Source organism: Pteropus medius, unplaced genomic scaffold (assembly GCF_902729225.1).
Source record: "Pteropus medius unplaced genomic scaffold, Ma_sr-lr_union100, whole genome shotgun sequence".
Taxonomy (NCBI): Eukaryota; Metazoa; Chordata; class Mammalia; order Chiroptera; family Pteropodidae; genus Pteropus; species Pteropus medius.
Genome location: NW_024349519.1, coordinates 12868529 through 12894111, shown reverse-complemented (window position 1 = coordinate 12894111; position 25583 = coordinate 12868529). Strand labels below are relative to the sequence as shown.

General features: G+C 36.9%; 1 protein-coding gene across 1 annotated transcript in view; it reads left to right on the top strand.

Moving 5' to 3' along the window:
* Window positions 1-16727: 16727 nt before the first annotated feature.
* STK38L (serine/threonine kinase 38 like) overlaps window positions 16728-25583 on the top strand; it is a 72756-nt gene continuing 63900 nt past the window's right edge. The window contains exon 1 of the mRNA XM_039882444.1: window positions 16728-16837. The gene's annotated coding sequence lies outside the window, so the exon portion shown is untranslated. The remainder of the gene's footprint in view (window positions 16838-25583) is intronic.

Below are 25583 nucleotides of genomic sequence, written 5' to 3'. Positions count from 1 at the left end.
GGCAACCACTCCCAGAGGCGGGTGTTTCTGTGAGCTGTTTCCTGCCTGAATAAACAGCCCCTCCCAAGCCCTTGAGGCTTAACTGTTTCTGGGGCCACCCTTTGGGATCAAGTCTACTGTAATAGCCAGTGAGCCTTGGACAAATATAATTGTGAAGAAAGTGGTCCCTGGAATTTGACACTATGGCAGCCCCAGAAACAACATGGGTTTTTAGTTTGTAATAAATAACATGAGCCTGTGCCAAACCTGGAATTCATTCTCCAGTTTATCCTGGTTTTTGTCAATGTGACATAGACAGGACTGGCCTTAGGGAAAAAAGAGCCAGGATTCTGTGTCAAGTCTGGTTCTTGGCCAAATTGGGAGGCTATTTGTCTTGGAGTTCTAGCTCGTTCCCTTTGGCACTATCCTCTCACCTCCCTTTTTGAAGCTTTTTACTCTCCTAGCAAATCGGCCTCTCTCATTCTCTCAACTGCCCACCATGATGCCTTTGCACTCAGACAAGGATCAAAGTTGGAAAGGGTTCGATTAATACAAACAAGTTTGGAATAAATGAGAATGTTATTCCTCTCAAAAGAACTTTTACTTCATAGGGGGCTCTAAAAGATTATTGTCTTGAACAAAATTTCTAAGAATGGAATTTTATACCTGTAGGAGAGAGAGATTTGGATGAAGCACTTTTCAATACCCTCTAATCATATCATGCTTGATAATTTAAGAAACACTAATTTAAAGTCAACCATGTGTAAAACTGTTCCATCTATCATACCAGTGTCAATTCATTTACTCTTTATAGCCATATGTGGTTGGTACTTTTATTATTCTCAATTTACAGGTAAGGAAACTGAAGAACAGAGAGGTTAAATAACTTTCTTAAGGTCACACCATAATAAGTGGCAAAGCTGGGATTCAAATTCAGTCTTCTAAAAGTCATGCTCATTCCTACCATGCTGTTCTGCTTACTCTGTTTAATACTTCTTCCAATTCCATCTTAAAAGTTCAAAGTCAGTAAAAAATATTAATATTATTGTGTTGAGTTAAATATTTTCAATGGAGAGGCATATAATGTGCTATGATTACATTTATTTTCTTTTCTCATAGGTGCAAATTGCCTTCCATGTTTTTCTTTCATTCTCGCCTTGATCCTTAATATTTTCTATCATTTCAATCGCACCTTCTAACCCATGAAATCCTTTTCTTGTATTACTCTTATTGTCCTGCTCACTTCATTCTCTTGCTCAAAATCCTCCAAATACTCATCATTACAGTTAACACTGCAGAGAAGGCCCTCATCATCTGGCTCCTGCTTATTTCTCTGATGTCATCTCCTACCGGTCTTTGTTTCACTCCCAGTTACCTTTTTCTCACTCTTCAAACACTCAAGGCTCATTTCTACTTCTGGGCCTTTGCACATGCTGGTTTATTCTTGAAATACTCCTCCTCCAGAGTTTCATTAAGGCCCACATCCTCATTTCATTCAAGCTTCACCTCAAGTGTCACCCCTCAGAGAGTCTTTCCTTGTCTACTCTGCCTGAACTAGCACAACTCTCCTTTCCCTGCTTTATTTTTCTTCATAGCATTTATCACTTCCTACAACTAGATTATGTACATATTTATTACTTCTTTTCTAGCTCCCTCATTGGAATATAAGCATTATGTTGACTTACTTGTTCACTACAGAATCCCCAGCACCTAGAAGAGTGCCTAGCATGTAATAGGTATACGATAAATATTTGCTGCATAAATGAAGGCATTTCTCTCTTAAATCCTCTAAGTAAATGCCATCCTGATACTGCCCTTCCTCGTTCTCCTGGATTACTATTTCTATTTTTCTGGAGACTATGTTCAAGTAACTTCCTAAGAAAGAATGCATTGGGGAGTAAAATTTCCAAATTCTTACATATCTGAAAATGTCTTACATATTAAAAAATAAATTTTAATTTATTTAGTAAAATTTCCAAATTCTTCCATATCTGAAAAATTTAGTAAAATTTCCAAATTCTTACATATCTGAAAATGTCTGTATTCTGCCCTCAACCTAACTGATAATTAGGCTGGACATGGAATTTTAGGCTGAGACTTGTTATCTGTCAGGATTTTGACAGCACTACCATTGATGAGAAAGCTGAGGAATGCCTGCCTTTTCATTCCTTTGATGATGATGATGATGATGTGTGTGTGTGTGTGTGTGTGTATATTGTATATGTGAACTTTCTAGAAGCTTTTAGGATTTTATCTTTATACATTCCCAGTGATGTGTCTGGGTTTTTTCTTTCTTGTTTTTTCCCCACTGATCTGTTCTGCAATCAGCGGATTTTTACACTGTGAAGACAGCGTGTTTCTCCATTTAGCTTTTTTATCATGGTGCTGTTTTTTGTTTCAGAAATGCTTTTTGGCCAGTTTGGACTTTCTGGAATGATTTCTTATTTCTTAACTTTCCCTGATATATATATATATTTTTTACTTTAATGTCTTTTTATTCTATATTTTGTCAAATGTCCTTGTTTCATCTTCCAAGATTTTAAATATTTTTTGGCAATTGTATTTTCAGATTTCAAGAATGAGGTTTGTTCTTTGACTTTTCTGTTTTCATGGCAGCTCATGCATGTTTTAGGACTACAATAAGGTTATTTTGCTTTTTCATCACTTGTGTGTTCACTGGAGTAGCACTTTCAATTTCCTTCAAGAATTTTTCTTTTGCATTCACAACTTGGCTGTTTGGTGCAAGAAGCTTATCTTTCAGCCCATCTCAGCTTGTGACATGCTTTCTTTACTAAGCTTACTCATTTTTAGCTTTAGATTTGAAGTGAGAGACATGTGACTCTTCTTTTACTTTAACACTCAGAGGATACTGTAGAGTTATTAATTGGCCTATTTCAATATTGTTGTGTCTCAGGGAATAGGGAGGCCCAAGGGGAAGGACAGAAATGGGGACAGGCTGGTCGGTGAGGCAGTCAGAACATATACAACATTTATCCATTAAGTTCACCATCTTAGTCGGGTGTGGTTTGTGGCATTCCAAAACAATACAATAGTAATATCAAAGATCACTGATCACATATCATCATAATAAATATAATAATGAAAATGTTTGGAATATCACAAGAATTACCAAAATGTGACAAACATGATGTGAATAAATGATATTGGGAAAATGGCACTGATAGACTTCTTGACACAGGGTTGCCACAAATCTTCAATTTGTGGGAAAAAAACAAACAAACCCTGCAATATCTGTGAAGCACAATAAAGCAGAGTGCAATAAAATGAGTATGCCTGTATAATAAAAAAATGATTCACTGTTTATCTGAAATTCAGATTTAACTGAGCATCCTGTATTTTATCTGGTAACCCTACTTCAGAGATGATGTAGATGGGAGGTAAACGTTTGGATCCTTGACAATTTGCCTGATTGGAAGAGACTAAGGAGAGAGTGAATGACGGTTCCATTTACAGAATTTCAAAAATTAGCATAATTTCCACCTTACTTCCTGGGTCCATGGCAAGGGAATCATGAAGAATTCTGACCAGTGGTCTACTCCCTTTTTCATGCAAAAGACAGCCCTTTTGGTACATTTCCCAGGCTTGCAACTTAGTTTTATTTTCTGCTACAGAACTTTTTCACTTGACTATACCATAATTACATCAGAAAAAATCATTTTAATTACCCACTGCTGTGTAGCACACCACCCCAAAACTTAGTGGCTTAAAATAGCCACCATTTGTATTACATTCCCTGACTTGGATGGCTCTAGCTGAGTAGTTTTATGAGTCTCACTAGTCAGATAGTGAACGGCTAGGGCTGTGGCTGGGGCTGGATGTCTGGTGCCTTGATAATATTCCACGCATCATCTTATCTCCATGGCCATCTCTCTTCAGCATGGTATCCTAGACTTCTTATCTGATGGCTCAGAGCCCCAAAAAGGAAGAGTGGAAGCTGCCAGCCCTTCCTAATTCCTGAGTTCGGAAGCCCCAGGACCTCGCTCCCTCTGCATTCTATTGGTGAAAGCAGTCTAGGCCCAGCCAGATTCAAGGAAAGAGATCGCAAGCACCCCCTCTTGATGGGAGAAGCAGCTCAAGTGTATAATTAAGGTGGTGGGATTGTTTAGAACCATCTTCAAAACTAGCTATAAGAACAGCGTTCCAACATCAAATTCATCTCTCTACCCTGAATTAAAAAAATATATATGTGGCTAAAACTAATTCATTAATTCATCTAGGCTCAAGTATGTAATTCTTTACTTCCTTCTCTGCCCTTACCCATAGCCAATCTACTATTAAGATCTGTTAACCGTCTCTTCAAAATCTCTCCTGAATGTATTTATTCTTTGATAGGATCACAAACAAACAAAATATCTCTCTTGCCTGTCTTTGCGATGCAGGATGGGGCAAATTTCCCCAAATATGGTAGGGAGACCAAGCATGCGCCGAGAGAAGAGGGTCCTTGGTGGAGAGTGTAGTAAAAATTCAACATACATGCCAAAGTTAGAGTCAAAAGGAAAATTTATTAGAAAAGGAGCAACACTCCACAGACAGCGCAGTCTCTTTTCAGAGGCAGAGAGTGAGAGGGACTAAGAAAGAAAACAGTGAGAGAGACAGAGTAAAGAGTACGGAAAGAAAGACAGTGAGAGGGGCTCCTAGTATTCTGGGAATTCAGTTTATGTATCATTCTTTAGTTTCTGTGATTTACAGTTTAAAGCCTTTGTTTACCCATCTCCTTTTATATGGACACACAGTAAGGAGGGGAAGGGGAAGAGTATGTAGCCTGAAAGGCCTGCTGGCAGTTGCCAGCCTTTAATCCATAGGTTCCCCGGGGTTTTAGCTATAGGGAATGAACAGTTTTATTTGTGTAGGGCAGCCACTTAAACACTCTGTTGTTCCTGTTTTCCTTTCACAGGTGTGGGAAAGGGGGTTGCTAGCAATCCCAGTAGACATCTTTCTTTGTTCTGCAGGTGTCCTCCTGGCCAGGCTGCAGGGCTGATTAGCATATTGCAGTCTCTGAATGTAGCTTCATTAACATTTTTAATTCTCTTGCCTCCTCCCTACACTACTTGTTTTGACCTTTTCAGGGCCACCTCCCAAGTTCTTGTCTTTATTACTTGGACCACTGACCTGGCCTTTTAATTAATCTCTGTGTCTTCACTTTCTTCATTCAATTAATCCATCCTGTTCCCTGACCCTAGACCAACATCCTTAAGAATTTCTTTGATTTCAGTATCTCCTAATCCAAACCTTTATTGCCTTCCTTTTGCCCAGAACATTAAATTAAAAATCCTGACTTCAGTGTTCAAACCCAACTTACCTTTCTAACTTTATATTCTACATTTTTCTTCCTGGAACTTCTTGTCTAGTCACTGCTCTGTGAACACATTGTTTCTGCTTTCTGCACCTTTGCCCATATAGTTCTCCCTGTCCCTGAATGTAAGATCCTTTAATTTCTCCAAATCCTTTAAGATTCACCCCAAATAACTTTTTTATTCACTCATTTACTCAGTCAGTCTTTCAGAAACCATTTCTTTTTGACTTTCTATTTGCCAGGCATAATGGCAGCTATTGGAGGTGCAGTGGTGAATGAAATAGAGTTCCAACCTTCAAGGAGATTTTCACCTCTTGGCAGAAACAGAAGAAAATAGTCAATTTCAATACCTCCATACTATTAGAGGGATGCCGTGAGAGGAATATCTAACCCTATCTTAGGTCATCAGGGAAGGGTTCTCGGAGAAGGTTAACTAAGGCCTCACTTATTTTACTCTGGGCCACAGTGGTCTTGCAGTATTTTCTGAGTTTACTGTCCTTATAATTCATTTGACTTTTACTTATATGGAGCTTTAAACTATTGTATTAAACACAAGGCATTTTAAAACTTTTAATCATAGCTTCCTAGCATAATTTTAATCTTAGTGGTAGAGTGCATAATCTTATGTTTTTGTGTCCTTATACCTCTCCCCCCAAATTAGAATAATGGCCTTCATATCTCTGGTTAGTACCTGTGTCCCTAAAAGAGCCAATTTTCAGTTGACTGTTTTACAGTTGCCTGAATCATTTTCTTTCTCCCAATTTTTTCTTCAAAATCGAATGCTTACTACATATCAATAATCACTCTGGGTGCTTGGAATGTTGCAAATGCTATGATAAAATATGTACAGGATATAAAGAGTATAAAAGAAAGAATGATTTCTTAGTATGCTTCCTTTTTGTTCCATTTAGTTTTCATTTTTAAGGAGGAGTTATAATATAAGAATTAATTAATTAAAGTTAACAATCATGGCTATATATGAATGATTGTGTCATACATTTTAGTCACCTTTAATCTTGTCTTTCTTAATATATAAAATATGAATAATTTGAAAATCTCTACAGTACTAATTTATAATGGGATGATGATGATTGTGATGCTAGGGTCAAGATCTAATGTTACTGTATAGAAGACATTTATTAACATACTTCTTGTTTCTATTTTGCCAAAGTCTGTTTTTCCTCACACCATCTCGAGAGTTCTGTTGATGTGTTTTTTGACATTTTATGTTTTTTTAGTGAACCTTCCTATTATGAAGTTTCAAGCCCCTTAGAACTTTTGTAACCTCTGTTTCTCAGTATTATACATTTTAAGATTGGTCTCGCAAAAGGCAAGGAACAACATGTAATTCTGTTTTTTACTATTTACATTTCTACTTCTTCAAAAAACAGTCAAGTTAAAATATTTGGTTGAGAATGCAAAAGTCCATGTTTGACCCAATTCTCACTCATGTTACAGGACGAAGTGAGAATTTAAGTGCACAGGTCCCCAGGCTATTCTATAATTTATGGCTTAACTAGTGGGATCTCTGACTTTCATAGTGACCTTTTATTCATTTACTTTGGAAGAAAAGTAGAAGATATATAGTTAGACTGCTCAATTGCTCTGTTTGCCTAATATTGAGGGAGTTCCCAGGACATAAGATTTTCAGTGCTAACCAAGAAAGTCCCAGGCAAACTGGGATGAGCTGGTCACCCTATACATGTTTATATACTAGAGGCATAAAGATAAGTAAATATAGGAGATTAGGCCTATGTGTTAGACATCGTTTTCTATTAATTTTATATCTCATATAATAACTTAAATATACGCAGTATGTATGGATATGTATGCATAGATGCACATATGTATATCCATCTATTTATCTATTTACTTTTAATTTCTCTTCAGTTGAGTTGTCTTTAAAATGAGAATATGCAGTGTGCTCACAGGAGTGTTCATTTGCTTAATGCTTGTAAATTGTTTTGGGTTCTTTTGATGAAAGCACTATGTAACTATAAAAGTTTATAACAATATTATTCTTATTTTATTCAGAAGGACTCAGCAGGATTCAAACACTGTTGGAACATAGAGGGATTACTTTACCATTGTTTAGATACTATAATTCCCATGGAGGTTCACTAACAATATTTACATAATATGGAACTAGTTCACAACAAATTGTTCTTTAATAAATATCAAAGAGAAGGTACATGATACAGGGTCTTTGGTCCAAAAGAATAAAATAGATAGGCAGGAAGAAGGTAGTTGCACAAGTCTGAAAAATATAAAGTCATTTCGTAATGGCTTTTGTAAAAAGCTATCAGAAGGGGTTCCCTTAAAAAAATATTCTCCCTATATGCATTCTAGGTAAACACATTTCTGTGAGATGTAATTAATCCTAGTTACTGAAAATGTCACTTTCTCCACTGACAGATACTGTCGTTTTTCCTGGGGCAAAATTGGGAATATTTGAGATAGAAATAAATGTACCATTCAGATGGAACATTTTATCCTTTTATGCTTACATATTCCTGTGTGTATTTCTTAGGAACAAAGATATTCTCTTATATAACTACAGAATAATTATCAAAATTAGAAAAATTTACACTATCTAATTTATAGATCTTAATTATATTTTTGACAATTGTCCTAATAATGTTTATTGTGAAATATAATTTAAAAATCTGATCAAAAATCTAATTGGGGATTAAACGTTGCATTTAGCTGTCTTATCTCTTCCGTCTTTTAAAATCTGAAACAATTTCTGTCTGTTTTTCATGACATTTATATATTGAAGAGTATAGGCCAATTATTTTATGTAGTATTTCTCACTTTTTGTTTGTTTGATGACTAGATTGGGGGTAAGCAGGGTACTACAGAAGTGATGTGACCTCAGTATATTATATCAGGAGGCAAAGTGGTACATTTTTAAATAGTGGTGTTTATTGGCATATGCAATTTAATGGGCCTAGGTCGTGGACAAACCCTTCAGTGAGCTGTTAGTGAATGCTGTGGGGCACCACCCAAATCCATCCTGTTGGGAGCATTAGCTTATGACAATCCACAGTTGAGTCCCTCTTCAGTTTTTTCCTCAGCCCAGTGAGCTGTCTGTCCCACATTTAAAAGCTGATTGAGGTTGGGGTGCAAAGGCCTGGGATAACCGAAGGGCCATCGCAACTCCAGAGCTCTCTGTGGGATAGGCTGAGGCCTCTGTTGCACTTGCATCTGAGTTCAACTTTTCCTTCTGCCTAATGTTGCTGCCTTCTTTCTCACCTGAGCTGTTCCAAAGATCACTCTGCAGTAAATCTCCTGCACATTAGTCTGAGAGCTTCAAGGTCTTTTTCCCAGGAAATCTGACCTACAAGTGGGCCATTTTACATATGCGAATGAATCTTTTAATAAGCATTTCAAGTGCTAAAATAGGTCAATTTTAAATGTATTAACATTTTTAAGTAGCATGCAAATTAATCCTCTTATACAAATTTTACTCCAGAATGATCCTACCGTAGGAACTGTGTACTCATAGAACAACAATACAAAGATGTGAATAAGAAACTTTATCTAGATTGCTTAGAATAGTTAGAGCTTGAGTCTTAGCTTTGCATGACCAGAAATTTAACTTTGTCAGAGGTGATCAAACTCAGAGAAACTAATACAGAGTTAAGGGTAATGTAACTCAGAAAAGAACATGTAGCAATTGATGAGAAATGTAATTGTCAAGCAAACCAAAAATTTCTATTAGCTAATTGACATACTTTTATTCCATAAGAAAATCTACATGGGAATTTAAATCAGAAATTTACTTGATGTATAAGATGACTTATACAATTTGAACTTATCTGATTTATCATAATCTGATAACTTTTGCATCGTTCAGCCCTGGTGGGGCATACCTACAAGTAGATCAGATATTCATTTCTGCTTACTGAGGTACTCTTGCCCCAGACAGCTTACTATATACAACTTAATACTTATAAAACAGCAAACAGTCTTCAAATGGTCCACTAATATCCACTCTGGTTTCCCACAGACCAGTTCTCTACTTTAGAGGCAGAGTATTTTTTGAATGTAAATATGATGTTGCTCCTCTACCTAAAACCCATCAATGGCTTCTTATTTTTATTAAGTGAAGATAGATCTTTTTTGTGATCCCGTGTGGCCTAATCAGAAAAAAAAAAAAATCAATTCTTTGAAAGCCCCGTTTGGGTTACTTCCTCCAAGAAACCAAGTCAGCATAAAATGCATGATGCTAACCTAACCCTCTGAAAACGACACACTGACTCAAGGACGTTGGAGAGTGTAGTAGAATGAGAGGGAGAGCCAGAAACTCCTCCCTCAAGATCCCTATCTCTAGGTTTATAAAAGTATCCAGCAAAAAGAAAATTGTCAGCACAGAAACAACCAACACTAGTAATGATCTTGCCTGTCCTGGACCTCTCTTGAATTCTCTGTGTTCAGACAAACCACAGGTTTTGTGACTTAATTCCCTACACAATTTTGCCCTCAATCCTACCCGCAAAACTGAAAGAAAGAAGAGGAACTTAGATTGTATGCCTATGAAGTAGTTGTCATTTTAGGTACCTTATCTAACTTAGATTTTATAACTTTATCAGATGGAGAGAGAGAGAACTCCTTATTCAGGTGTTTGTTCCCTGAGTCTCCATTGTTATAAGATTGTTCAAGGAAGTGAAAGTCATCAGAACATGAAAATAATTACTAACAAATTGATATATTACGAAATGAGTCTCTACACAAACTTCTCTGCTGCTTAACACTAAATGTTTATCTGTAATATCATGCCAAGGTCTTTGTCTCTCTTTCTTGGGCAAAATTAAAAACAAACAAAGCCTAATGTGAGCAAGCATGTGGGAAAATGGGAATTTTCTTGTAGTGCTTGCTGGTAACAGTGAAAATTAATGCAGCCTCTGGATGGTAGTTTGGCTGTAGGTTTGGAAATGTAAAATGTACCTTCCCTTTGACTCACTTCTAGGAATTTGCCCTAAAGTTGACATTCTCTAGTGTGAAGAAATAAAAGAAAGAAGTTCAATTGTTTTAACTTTTTAACTTTGTGGAAACTTACAAACAATGGTTTAAAACAGAAAAATATGGATATCAAAATCTCAGAAAACATTTTTTCAAGAGCAATGCTATAATTATGATGTAATATCAAACGTAAACTGAGGGATGTCAATCTATAATATCATACAATTGTGTCAGAAAAATTATGCTAAAAGATTTATAATGTGATTCAGCCTTTGCTCAGTCTTATTACTGAATGGGTGCAACGGTAACCTAAATATATTTAATTTTTAAAATTATGATAAAATACATATACCATAATTTTTTCCATATTTATTATAAAATACTGGTCCTCATTCAGATATTTAACTTTTAAATTATGGTAACAATTATCCTCTGATAATGAGAACTTCCTACATGTTCCCCATTATGGATGAGTAAATTGAGTTTTATAGAGTATAGGAAATGTGCCCAAGACCACAAGACTAAGTATTCAGCTCTTTATTCAAATGTAGACCCCAAACATGGTCCTTTTTCCATTATACAGTGTGAAACATTAGGGACTCTGTCCTACTTATTCACTTGGTCTGTCCTGTCCTCCATCTCGGATCATGGGCAGTCTACTTCAAACCTTGAAAAACATCTGCTGGTTGCTGCTACGTCTGACTTTCTCTATAGGCTCAGACTATAGTAGGAACATCTACTAGCACCCAGGACCACTACAGGGTATAAGTTAGATACATCTCCATCTAGCCTGTTCTTCTAGTCTGAGGAGTTTCAACACGGAAAAATAAAAATTAAAAAAAATAAAGAAATTCGATAATTGAAGGAGTAGGACCTACACTTAAAGTCACAGAGCAGTGTAGGTATAAGAAAAGGAAAGAGATTCCCACCCCAAAGCATGAAAGTGTTAAAAAGAAATTTCCATCTCTAAGGAGCTAATAATAACAATTCCAACAGACTTTGAAGTAGAGTTACAATCACTTATAAGGAAATCAACTTTTAAGAAATATATCCTATATTAAAGGGCTAATAAATTATAGAGGAAAAACTAAATAAAATATAGGAACTCTAGTTCAGATCCCCAAACCAAACTATACACATATATGACTTATAGTTAAAAATAGGGGCAGTATTACTAAATTTCCTTTTAAAACTGGAAAGTAATTGCTTTTTAAAGGTATAATAATTTCAAGTGCTACAATCACAGAGTATGAATAGATACTCTCCAAAAAAGTGACTATAATAATTTCCTAGACTGTATCCAAATTATTTTAGCTATTCTTTGGCTGTTTTCATTAAATATCGTTTGTTTGTTTGTTTTTTTAGAAGTTGAATTCTATTGTGATGAAAAACAGTTTTGGAGGGAGATTCTTTCTCCTGAGAAAATGAAAATTTTGGATTCAATCTTAAAATGAATGAAAAAGGCAGTGAGATTTAAGAAAAAAACTTAGTTTTAAAAAGGAAGAGTCTTTTTAAAATTTAATTATGTTAGTGAATTTAATTTCTAAAGTCAAGGAACATCAGTTTTAGGAGACTGAAAACACCAAACAGAATTTTATTTTTTAATTTGATATTTAAAATTTTAAAACCATATCAAATATAGCATCTATTATCACAAAATATTATAGTGTATTGCACATTTTTATTCTGTAGTTTAACTATCAGTTTTTCTTTAAAAGGTGGAGAAAGGGAATCTTTACCATCTAGCATTTGGAGAGTATTTTCTACATATACAATATGTGGTCATCATTAGTACTAACTATTGCCAAATAGTTCTGGTTTTCTCTTTTTCCTAGAATGTTAGAAAGTTGTGTCTCCTGGCTCCCTTTTATTTGCATGGGGCCATGCAATTACTTCTGGCCAATGGGTTGTGAGCAAAAGTTTCTACTTGAGACCCTGCAATCTTGACTTTTCCTTCTGACATGAAGATGAGTAATGTTCAAGATGATGGACTCTCCACTGACCTGGAACCCTGAGTGATTGATTCTGAGGAGCAAAGCTTTATTGCTGACCTGCAAAAAACATAAAGCATAAACAATAAATAAATTCTCACCATTTTAAGCCACTAAAATTCTATAATTGTCTGTTACTGCAGCATCACTTAGCCTTATCTTACTTATACAGTATGCAACATATTTCCTATTTCACAGATAGAAAATCCACTGTATCTGTATCTCTGTTAGCATCAGGAATTTGTAAAAATTAGTAATGAGTAGACAGGAATTGAAACAATAAAGGTCTGACAGGAACTTTTTCCCTCTTCATGGATGTAAATTTCACCAAAAATTTTCCTTAATGCAGAGAAATCATTTGATTTGTAGTTGACAAAAGAAACAGAGTTTCATTCTGAAACGTGTTTTTGTTATATCACTAATTATTAGCATTAATGGCAATAATAATAGCTACCTTGAATTCAATGTAAATGTATTCTTGGTCCTATACTAGGTGCCTAATTTAAATTATCTCATTTAATTTCACTTAATCCTCACAGTGATCCTAAGAGGTAGCTATTATTCAAACTGAGATCTATCTTCAAACCAGTATTCTTTCCATTATGACAATGCTGTTTTATGGTTTGCAAAGTGCTTTCAACATACGTAATCATATTTTATCTTTGTAGCAAATAACTATTTGGTTGATATTCTCTCATTTTACAGGTAAGGAAATAGGACTTCAGAGAACTTTTTTGATCTGTGCAAGGTCCTTGTACAGAACCAGATCCTTGGAATACAAATCCTATGTGGTTCTTTGTTACACTTTGCAGAGCAGTAAACATAGTGCAAAATGATAGTAAGACATAATATATTTTTCACCTTAATTATTTCTTCAGCCTTCTGATTTACATAGGTGTTTTTCACTTTGGGGGATAAGTAACCTAAATCTTGAAATGCTTTAAATCCCAGGTAATAGTTTGGTCAAGCAGGTTAAAAATTAAAACGGATATCGGTTAGAAGTCTTTGTTTCCAGTTTTATAAAATGCTTTGCAGAAGGTATAGCCTGAAGCTTGCAGAATGGGAGCCTTTATTTTCAAACAAACAAACTCACCTGCATTTATCCTGGCTGGGCTAGAGCCCCTTTGAAAATCATGACTGTGAGAAGAGGAGCCAAAGTCAAGCATCCTTAGAGTCAAACTAGAAAAGCCCATTCAATTTTTTATTCCATCGACTTTCCATTTTTCCACAGTAAAAAAATTAATGGATTTCTATCAGGACAGCCTTTCAGGAGAACTGAAAATCATTTATTCTTTCTCTCTTTTAAAACAAAAATCTATTGGCATAACAATATACATTATAATCTTTTTGTTTTCATAATCAAATTGAGAGAAAACTTTTATTTTAGTTATTTTTTCAGCCTTCAAATATACATACAAGTATGTATATTATGACTATCTACATAGATACATATTATTTTTCAAATAATTTTTATATAAAAGATCTTACACTATTGGTAACCTGCTTTAAACAAACTCCCAAACCTAGCAATATATTCTGAACATCTTCCCATGTCATTAGCCATTTATCTACATATGATTTTTAACACATGCATACTATTACACTATATGGATCCACCATAATTTATTACACCAATCTCTATCTTTAGACAGCTAGATTAATTATTCATAACTTTTCACAGTTATGAATAATAATTAATGCTGGGATAAACATCCTAGGATGTGCATGTCTGCCCATATCTCTGCATGTTTGAACTGGTGGTCTTCTTAAGCCCATTTAAAGTATAGGGATTATCATCATAATAGTAATAGCTAATGTTCATTGAGCATGTTGTAAATAGGCAAGTAACTTCAAACTAGTTTCTCTGTCTCCAGATCCCATGTTTTTGCTTTTTGCTCAGTAGTGTTTCTTTTATCTACTACTTGGAATCAGGATTGCTGCTGATTTTGCCACTTGCTATTGGGGTGACCTTCAGTAAGTCACTACAGCTGTCTGAGCCTCAGTTTCATGTGAACTGGGGATAAATAATACCTAACTCACAAGTTATTATAATGAATAAATAGGATGGTACAAGCAAAGAGTACAATGTTTGGCATACAGAAAGAACTCAATAAATATTAGCTACTCTTATTAGTCTATCCATGGAGTGAATCAGGAATTGACATTACTCTTATTCACACAGAAGGGAATGCTCAACCAGCTTGTCTCAATAGTCTCTCTCTCTCTTTTTTAATCATGATTTTTAAGCTTTCAAAAATCTTCATATCTGCAATTACATCTCCATTATCATTCTTAAATTAATGATAATCAAATATATAACTACTAGTTATCTATGGCTATGTAACAAATTACCTCCCAAATTAGTGGCTTAAAACAACAAATATATATTATCTCACAGTCTCTGTGGGTCAGGAATCTGGCATGGATTGGCTGGGTCTGTTGGCTCAGGGTCTTTAACCGAGCTGCAATCAAGGTGTCTGCTGGGGCTGCAGTCATCTCAAGGCTTAAGTGGGAGAAAATCTGCTTCTAAACTCACTTATGTGGTTGTCAGCAGGATTCAGATCCTCACGGGTCGTTGGACTGAGTGCAATTTTTTGGTGGCTGTTGACTGGAGACCTCTCTCAGTTCTCTGCCACATGTGCCACAGGTCACAGCATAGCAGGTGGCGTCTAGCAGAGTAAGTGAGAGAGCAAGAAAGGATGAGCAAGATGGAAGCCAGTCTTTTGTAACCTAATCATAGAAGTGACATCCTATGACTTTTACTTTAATCTCTTTTTCAGAACTAAGTTACTATGTCCAGCCCACACTCAAGGAGAGGGAATTGCACAAGTCAGAAATACCAGAAAGTGAGGATTATTGGGAGTCATCTTAGTAGCTGCCTACCGCATATCACAAATTTACTTTTTAGTATATTGATAACTGTATATATGAATATAATCAATTTCCTTTGTAGCCCTAGGTAGTTTATTTTATGCATTTAAGAACATTATTCTGAAAAAGGTCCAGAGATTTCACCAAACTTCCAAAAGGGCTAATTTTGTTTTAGAGGTTCAGGCACCTTCAACAACCTCCTGGGGGAATATGTTTAGAATGGCCTCAATTTAGGAACTGGATGTCAAAACTTTAGCCCACCCTATATTATCTTAAACTGATACCTTGGACTAGTCCATATTACTCTAGTGTTATGAAAAAAGCATGGCACACTTGAAAACATAAATCTGCTATGGAACATTCCATAAACTGTTCTCAATCATAACCCTTGAATTTACTTCATATGTATATATGAAGTAAATAGGCCTCTGCCAAGCATGTTTGATCACAATTAAACCTCCTTATGTTTGTATATGGCAATTGTCATTTGATCCTCAAATGACCATGTGATATAGGAACTTATTTCCCCAAGAATACACTAATTCCCAGACTAGTGCCTTTTCCTCTACTAAGCTATGCGTGAGAAAGCAGTTTAAAAAAAAAGAGAGCTAAGTGATGTCGATTCTTCCCTGACTCTTTTGTGTCACCTACTCATGGTGAAAGTAACGAGAATGGTTGGCTTCTCTGAATTGTATTTTCTGCAAGCACCGTACCAGCTTTGTATATTGTCTTAGTCATACAAAAGCGGAGGGTATTTTATAGAACCACTAGTATTTAGATAAATTTGTTAACAATTATTAGGAACAATTATTTGGCTTGCCCAATAAATTTTCTCCTAAAACTCAAAATACATGATCTTCCCAAAGCTATTACTTCTACATACTAGAGTCATACTACTGAAGGTGATTTTCCTCATAGTTCTCTGACCCTAATGAAATAGAAGCTCAGTATTGTCAGTTATCTTAGATTTTCCATGATAATGCAACAAAAATCTCATGTTTGCTACCAAATTTTTCGTAGCTTTTCCAAATCTCAGTTCCACACAAGTCTGTATAGTTGAGCCATGGTGAAAATGAAAAAGGGTCAAGGAACTTAGGTGGCTTCTAGATCCCCCAGCTACTGACTAAACAACTTGGTCAGGCTATCTTCCGTCACCACATTTTCCTAATCTGCAAAATGTTTGTATTTGTGGAGATTCATCTCTTAGCCCCTATTTCTAACACTCTTTGCATTGCATTGTGAAGTACTGAAAAAACTCTGACCACATTCAAGACATGCGTCTAATGTACAACACAATAGGGCACTCTCAAGAGGGCCCTGAACCAGCTTTGAGTAGAGAATAAAGTGACGTGAGGCTGATGAGGGAGTCAAGCGGTGATTGGCTTCAGCCAACTTCTCCAGGGCCAGTCAGAAATTCACCAAGCAGGGACAGGGGGTGGGGGGCGGGGGACAGGAGGCCGGCGTTGACGACAGAAGGCTACTTCCGGCTGTGGTGCGTTTGACGTCAGGGCCAAATCGGACCGGCCCAGCCACCGAGAAGCCGAAGAGTGAGGGCTCGCGAGAGTTCAGGGCAGCAGCTCCGAGATTCCGGCGCGGCCGCAGGTCCCACCTCCCGGGGGCGGGGCGAGGGCGGAGCGGGCAGAAGGGAGCGGACGGGCGCCGGGCCGGCTGAGGTCCGTGCGGAGGCTGAGCCGGCCGCGGGCGCTACTGAAGGCAGGTGAGTTCGCGGATGCGACGCTCGGCGGCAGCGCCTGGGAGGGGGTTCCGGGCTTGCCGCACCTGCACTAACTCTGCAAGACGAAGGAAGAGATCTTGTGTGGCTTGGGTGTCCAGGAAAAGCCGGGCTGATGTCGGGTTTGGAAATATCTCCGATAAGCTCCGGGGAGGGCCTTGGCCCTCTTGTTCTCCGGGCGGTACTGGCCCCGTGTGTCCGGAGAGGTAGCCTCGAGCCTGGAGAGGAATCTTTGTCCTTCCCTGCTCCTTTCCCCTTCCACTCGTCGGCCCTCGAGCACCCGGCTCCCGGTCCTTGTCTGGGCTTCGTAAACAATAACAAATGTCGCGGATCCTCTCCTGGTATCTCCTGCTCTCCTGTCCCGTGCCCTCCAGCCGATGTCACCGAGAGGAAGGATTTTAGGCATGGCTCTAAAATTGTAGGGGCTGTTAGTGTACCATTCCTAAAAACTGATGCGTCAGATTGCAAAACATTTCTCAGACACAGTAAAGCCCCCCAGCTCCCAGAAGCCACGGAGTGTTCAAAGTCGATCTCAAAATATGGCCCTACCACTGGAACTGTAGACTCTTCTTTTCGACATCATTTTCTCCCACTCCCTTTTTTCACCTTTACTATCGCGGACAAACGAGTGGTTGTTTGGTATGAGAATGAGAAAGATTGTACCCGATTAGGTAAGAGACATTTCACCTTTAGAAAGTTGTCAGGTTAACAGCAAAAGAACAAACTTTATTTTCAAAACCAGTGGCCTCCCGTTTACTGATGTTACTTTTGTGGATCACTTTTCGGGTTGTAAGTTTGCAGGAAAAATATAAAAAGAAATTTGGGCTGGGGGGGGAGGGGTGGCTGTGGGAAGAGCTGGTGGTGCTGGAAGTAGCAGTGGCTTGTCCAAAAGTGTGATTCTGTTCTTCACTTGATAAAATGCAGAACCAACGCTCTTGTCTGTTTCACGTCCCTTGATAAGTTTGGATAGAAACCAGTTGCTCGGAAAAGGCCTGAGTATTCTCTTTATTACTGCTAAAATCCGAAGAAACAACATTAAGTGTTTTAATTTATGCTTCTTGGTTGTAAGATGTGGATCGATGAGTGAGACCTTGTCTTTTGGAGGTTGGGGGTGGAATGGGGGCTTAAACTTGTCATATGTCTCCGAGCCTGGGTCTAAACCCATTTTGTTTACACCCATTTAGTTTTTCCATTGAAGGTTTTTGAAAGTTCATTGTCTCAATCATAAATGTATATATGATACTGGAAACCTCTTTGTGTTCGACTGGCTCTTCTTTGTATACCTCAGGATATATAAAACAATTAAGTTTATTCTCTATCCAGTAGCTGAGAGGTATTGTTTGTGAATTAGCCATTCTTGTGACTATTTATGGGGAGAGAATTTAGTTCAAAATATTGCGTTCAATTATGATGACGCTTGTTCATTGCATAAGTTCATCAAAATACTTTTCTGTGAAAAATTCTAATATCAAAAGAAGTACAGTGGATAAAAAAATTTTTGATTTTTAGCTGTTTTAGCTTTGTGCTCCCTTTGTTAAGATGGCTGATAATGTTTCCCATTTGGTTGGGACATGTTTAGAATGAGAAACAAATTGGATATAGTTTGTATACTCCTTTGAAAAGCCCTGCCACTAGGGAATGAAAAAAAATTAGAAAAACCACATTAAATGGGTGCAATTTTTCCCTAGCCTTTTGTTTCTGAGTTTGTTTCAAAACCGAGCATCAAATTCAAAGAATCGAGACTAGGAATATTTGTGCAAATAAATAGTGTCCTCAGCAGTTTTTATGCTAAAAAATTAATTTCAAAAGGTAAGATATAAAAACAAAGGAAAATTGTGCTTTGTAGAAAATGGTAACAAAGCAATGGACTCGATTCTGCCGTTTTCAGAAAAGTTCTAAGTAAGTGCAACATCATTGTGTTAGCAGAAGTTGGATAGCATGTTAGAAAGTGTGTTCTCAGTGATCGGAATAATTTGGAGAGGTGTGTGTGTGTCACTTTTTTTAAGAGGGAAAAGATGGCACAAATCAAAACCAAAAAGGTTTACGTCTTGATGTAATGTTAAAATGATTTTATTTACATAAATAGTGTAGGGTAAATAAGGCAAACATATTGTCATCAGCATCCCCAAGATTAGCAGATAGGCAACAAGTTATGATTAGGTTAGACTTGACATATACAGAAATTACGCTACTGTATTTTTTATATTAAAATTACCATGGGCTTTTTGAATGAGATAATGAAAATCTTTTAAAGCATAAGAAATTTAAAAAAATTAATTAATTTTAAAAGATATTCTTGATCAGTAGTTAAAAAAAATTAAGTGAATCTTTCTTTCCTCCTCCCAACCCCCCACCCAAATTTTTGTTTAAATCTTAAGAGAATATTTAACAAGGTATGATGAACACTTAAGTGCACTGTTTACATAAAGCTTCTGTCTCCAGGTAAAGTTTTGTTAATTAACAGGGTATTATTGTTCAGAACCTTCAGATAGAAATGAAGAGCAATAATGAACAATATTTTCTGCTGAGTACACTCAGATGAGCTATGGTCTCTATCTTCAGGGAGATATAATATAATTGGAGGGAATTGTACCCAAGTAACTAACACACAGTGCATTTTCTGGGGTAGCTAAGGAGGGAGAGATTAAATTCTACTAGACCAATTAAGGAAGGCTTTGTGTAAGGAAAGGCATTTGTGTAGGTGATTTGGATGATTTAGTCATATAATCATAATAAACAAACTTTATATAATGAAGCTTCTGCTAAACCCTTATATGTACTAATTTACCTGAGTTTAAGCCTGACAACAACCATATTGAGTAGGTATTTTTATTATTCCCATTTTGAAGATGGGGTAACTGAGGTACCAAGGTCAGATAACTAGAAAATGGTAGAACAAGGATTGCAACCCAGACATTCTGGCTTATATCTGTGTCCCGGTGCTTAATCACTATCCATAGTTTCTCTCTCATTCTTGATGGTCTTTCTCAGGTCTGTAGTTTCAAAGAATTGATTTGGGAAAATACGTTTTTTTCTGGCACCTAAATTTAAGGATCAGTTTTCTAGAAAGAGCTCCAAAATAATGAAAACCCAGGTAAATAAGTTGTTTTTGGAATGTTAGATATTTAATCCATTTCTAGAAGTTGCTTTCTGTGGGAATTAAGTGTAACTATTGAGTAAGACTTGTTACATTTGAATTAGTACCTAGTGGCATACCCATAAGGATTTAGAAGTAAGAAGTTATAACTCTATTAACTTCTTTGCATAATGAGAATGTTTGAATCATTGTATATTTTGGTGTGTAATTTTTAAAAATCACTTGGCACTGGGTATTTTTTGGATTAAATTGTGAAGTTTAATTTATTTAATGATTGAATGTCATACTCAGCCCTTTTAGTTTTTATTTCCACAAATAGTAAAATTTATAATGCCTGAATCAAGATTTTGAATAGAGTGTTGTACATGTGTAAAATGAGAGAAGTTCAATCACTGATACTTTATTAGAGCAACTTTGAAAGCTTTTTGGGGTTGTGAAATAAAAGGTGCTATAGAAATGAAGTATGCCTACTAAAGGCCTACTCAATAAATGCATCTTTGTTGAACGAATGGTCCAATTGATTTTATTTTTGAAGTTTCAGGAATACTTCACATTTGTTATTGGTTATCTAAGTATTGGGATCACGATAACCTCAACTGGATTTAAAGATTAGGGAAAAAAGTATGTATAGGTAGTGGTAGGGGTACTGCTTGTCCTTACCTGTCTAGCAAGATGCAGACCCTTCAGCTTCTTTGTCTCGGTGCCCTGAGCTCCAGAGGCATAGTCTCTGCGAATGAATATAATAAGTGTTCTTTCCTTGTCTGAAAGGGGTAGTTTCTAGAAAACCCTACAGTAGGATAATTTATGCTTGATAAGCTTAAAACTTAATGGGGAAATTAGCAGAACTAAAGCCAGGATGTAAAGCGCATATATTTATGTTATTATAAGATAATAGTGGGAAAACATTTTTTAAACAGGTTTTTTTTTTTATACATGGCTTAAATTAACAATGATTGAAAATGATTGCATTTACCTCTCCCCTCCCAACTCCCCCCACCCCCCGCCCCAGTGATAAAATTTTCATGATCTTAATCCTATAATTTCATGGAGGTGCTTTTAAGTTAACTATGGTTTGTTATAAAAAAAAAAGTCACGTATTCCCCTAAGTATAGGTTTGGTTTTGAAAGGTTATTCTTCGTAAAAAAGGAGTGTTGGTTTGTCCATCAAAGGGAAACCAGACATATCCTCTCACATTCTTGCCAATAGAAATTTTTGAGCATCTTTTCCCATAATAGACTAGCTTTGTCTACATTGAAAATCCACTGAGACAGGTAGCCAGCTTCCCTCTTAGATGATCTCTGCATAGTCTTAGGGAAGACCTTAGCAGCTATGGGTCATGTGGTGAGTTGACCATTCACACTGGTGTTGTCTGTAGCTTATGATAGTAGCACTTGTACTATGCTCTGCTTTTAAATTCTTAAATAAGCTCCTTGCTTCCCCCTTAATACTTAGACCAGTTGACAACCCAAATTGATATTGGTTCTCTGGCCAGACTTGCAGAAGGTTTCCTGTTTTCCTTTTTTTTTTTTTTGGCTGATTCTTGTTGATTCCTCAGGTGTGGATTTTTCACATGTTACAGTATATGTCTCTGATCCCATATGCATAGGCAGCATCCATTCTCAGTCCTGAATTGAATGTATTTGACCCTCTGATATTCTTAATACTGGCAAATCCTGAAGAAATCACAGACTCATAATGTTTTAGTGAGGTTAAACGTCATAATTCAACATTTATTAACTATTTGCAGGGCACTGTATTATGTACCATGGCAAAATAGAGATAAGTAAAATATATTACTTTTTCATTTAGAAAGGTTTCCATCCAGTAAGACCGTGGTCCCCAACCTTTTTGGCACCAGGGACCAGTGCTCCTATGAGAATCTAAGGCCTAATGATTTGAAGTGGAGCTGAACGGTGATGCTAGTGCTGGGGATCAGCTGCATATACAGATGAAGCTTAGCAAATACAGATGAAGCTTCGCTGCCAGCCTGCCACTCACCTCCTGCTGTGCAGCCCTATTCCTACATAACAGGTGGCCAAGGGTTGGGGACTCCTGTAGTAAGAGACATATATATGGGTAAAATTCAAACAAAAACTGTTAAGTGAGTAACGGCACTATGGGAACAAAGGAAAGAGAGATTGCTTCTGGTTGGAGAATTTAGGAAGGATTCCTATATAAAATGAAATACGAATTGACCATTTAGAGTAAAGGACATGCCAAGCAGATGGATTAACATGAGTTGGATATATTTCTATAACACCTGATAAATTGTATGTTAATTAGTCACTTCTCTCTTTGCCCTATTGGATTTGAGCCCATTGAGCTTAGAGAACAGATGTGTTTTAGCTTTCCATTCTCTGCAACATCAACTGCTAACCTGATACATTAAAGTTGTAGTTTAGTAAGATTACAATGGCAATGGTATATATGGAATGGATTCAAGGGAAGAGAGCCCAGAAATGAGAAGCCCAGTGAAAGGACTAATTTAAATAATCTAGGAGATAGATAATGAAATTCTAAACTAGGTGGAATTGGAAAGGAGAGACTTGGATGGATGGGTGTTGAGACCTAGGGAATTCCTTCCCTCTTTTAATGACCTATGAGGTATGTGCCATGTACCAGGAAATGCAGTGATGGAAAGACACCGCGCTCCCTCAGAAACAGACAGGTGACCACAGAGCTACACTCACAGGTATAGAAATAATTGCAATAGCACATAGCAGCTATAATGAAGGAGCAGTGAGAGGAGCACCTAAGAGAAAGGAGCACTGGTTTGAGAGAATCAAAGAAGCTTTCCCAGGAGGTGGTAGTGTTTGAGCTTAAACTTGAATGGTGAGTAGGAGTTTTTCAGGCCAACAAGCAGCAGGAGAATATTATAGCATCGAGATGTAAGAGACTGTTTAGGCAGTCACAAGTACCTGGATTATTTTAGTGTTGGGACATGAGGCTGCATACAAAGATAAATTGTCTTTGCAGAATAATTTATTATTTGCCATTTTAAAAATATTTATTTTATCCAGCTTTAGCACTCTGAGCTTTGTATTTCTGCTGCCTCTAACGCTGTGCTTACCTGTGCTATGCTTCCTACTCCCATCCTGAAAGTCTACTGCCAGTGATAAATTGTCTCTTGCTTCCTTTTTATGAAATTTAACAGAGAAGTTAATGATACCATTAGCCAGAGAGATTAAGAGAGAAAGAAATCCACTAAAAACCTTTTCTTTGATGAATGCATAGAGCAACTAGGGTTTTTGTATAAAGAGAATGCAGTATTAAAGCATAGCTTCAAGAGCACTTCACTTGAGGGAAGGGATTGTGGTAGGAACATAATTATTTATCTTTCTCAAAGTCTTATGAAACCCTTAAAATTTTCCCAGAACTATAATATCTAGTGCTGAAGTTCTTTAATCTTGATTTTAGCCTTGAGTTTTCATCTTATTTACTTAACCCTTTTATATTTTAATAACTTAGCATGACTCTTAAACTTCATATGGTATCAAAAAGGTGTCAAGGGAGCAAACATAATTTGCTCCCTTGACACCTTTTCGGGTCATTCAGAAACCTGCACCTGCAAATCATGATTCTGAACTTTGTATGTGTAATCTGTATGAGACTGCTAGAGCTAAAAAATTCTCTGGGTGTTTTCTTCACATAGGTTTACTTTCTATAGCCATTTAATTTTTCTGACCTGTGGATTGGGACAGTGAAACAATATAGTTAAGTTATTTTCTGAAAAGTTAATGGTAGACTCCAGTTTGAATTATATCCATTGTATTTCTAGACCAACGTTTGGCATCTGTGTTAGCTTTAGCGCTAGTAATGATAATAAAAGTTTATGGGCCCTACTAGCAGGAAAGTGAAAGAGAAAAATAGGAAAAGAAAAAGAAGGCTTGCAGAATGGCAGAAGAGGCGCAGGGTGGAGGCAGGAGAAAGGGCGAATAGGGTTAAAAGAGATCAAGTTCTTCTAACACCTGTTCCAATCCAGGTGCCACTTTGTGGGACTGGTACCATATTTTAAGATTAAGTTAAACTGCCAGTAATCATGTCTAGAAATATACTGTATGTGTTATGTCAAAAACAACAACTTATTTTACTGAAATATTTTTGGATTTAATAAATTGCCTATGTACCCATGTTTCTCTGCTTTTAGAATTGAGCAGAAAGGAAAACAGAAACCAGAGCACTTGAAATATTGTGAAAATTATGGATACGTTTCTGAAATGTAGTAAAGCATTTAGGACTTGAACCCATAAATTATGTACAGTCCTAGTCTGGCAGAAGGTGGCTGAAGGGGAAGGGAGGAATAAATGGGAACATGTGCTCAGGTAAAACTGCATTCTCATACCAGCCAGATAGGTGGACCTACAGAGGGAAAAATATGGTAAGAAATTACATGTAGAGCCTGAGCTTTCCTTTCCAGGTAAACCAAATACTTCTTCCCTTTCAGAAAACAGCATTATCAAACAACGAGAAACTTTACTTCAAATTGTTTTTTCATCATTAGACTAACAATCCCAAAGAATAAAATCAGTATGATTTTAGTTTTTTTGTTATGGTAAAAAAAGTTATTTCTCAGATTGTAAAAAGTACTCAATTGAATGAAAGTCTATGACTCATTTTCAAAGTTGAAAGCTGCTGTAGAGGTCATCTAGTTGAATTCTCTGTTGTGAATTCCCTCTAATCCCGGACAAGTGGATAATTAGTATTTGCCTAATGATGTTAGTCGCTTGCTTAAAGACAAGGAACTGAACAGATCATAAGAGAGCTAAGTTTCATTCTCTTGAATGGTTGGTGTTCTCCAGCTGTCTGTCTCCAGTCCTCTTTTGTTCACACTTCATATACTCTGGGGTCTGGAAGATCACATACTCTGTTATCTTCAGTGACCACTCAGTGATGATCACTTCCGAATCTTCATATATTGCTTAGCCCACTCTTCTGAGCTTGTGACTTCATTATCCATCTCTTCCCTAGATATTACCACCTTGGTGTGTTCCATAGGTAACTAGGATTCAATCTGCCCAGAACCGACTTTATCTTCTCCCTTCCCAGAATCCTTCTCCTGCAGCTTACTTCTCTCATTGCATGATACTGTTCTCAATTTTGTTGTCTAAGCCACAAACCTGGAAATCATCCTTGACTCCTCCTTCTTGTTTATCACTCACATTCAGTCATTATTAAGTCTTCCTTACTACCTCTTCAATGCTGTCTTTGCTCTTTCTCCAGTGTCAGTATCTTCATTCCGCCATCTCCCTGTCACCAGTCTTGCCCTCTTCCAGTCTGTTTTCCATGTGGCTGCCGAAAAGTTACTCCTAAAATATAAATCTGATTATAAAACTCCTACACTTAAAATGTCCAGTGATTCACCTTTACCTCTTCCAGACTCCTTAGCTAGGCATGCGAGTCTAAATCCCTGTAAAAAATAGTGCCTTTCAGTTTTCTAGTCTTATTTTTCATTATCCACTCTACTCACTGAACCACTAGCTGTCTCTAATGTTGGTTCCTACACACCACTTTCTGGAATGCACTTTCCTACACTCTTTTGGGTAATTCCTGTGCTTTCTTTAGTACTCTGTTTAGGCATCTCCACTTTCAGGGATGCCTTCCTTGACCGCTCACCTCTTGTCAAGGTTAGATGCC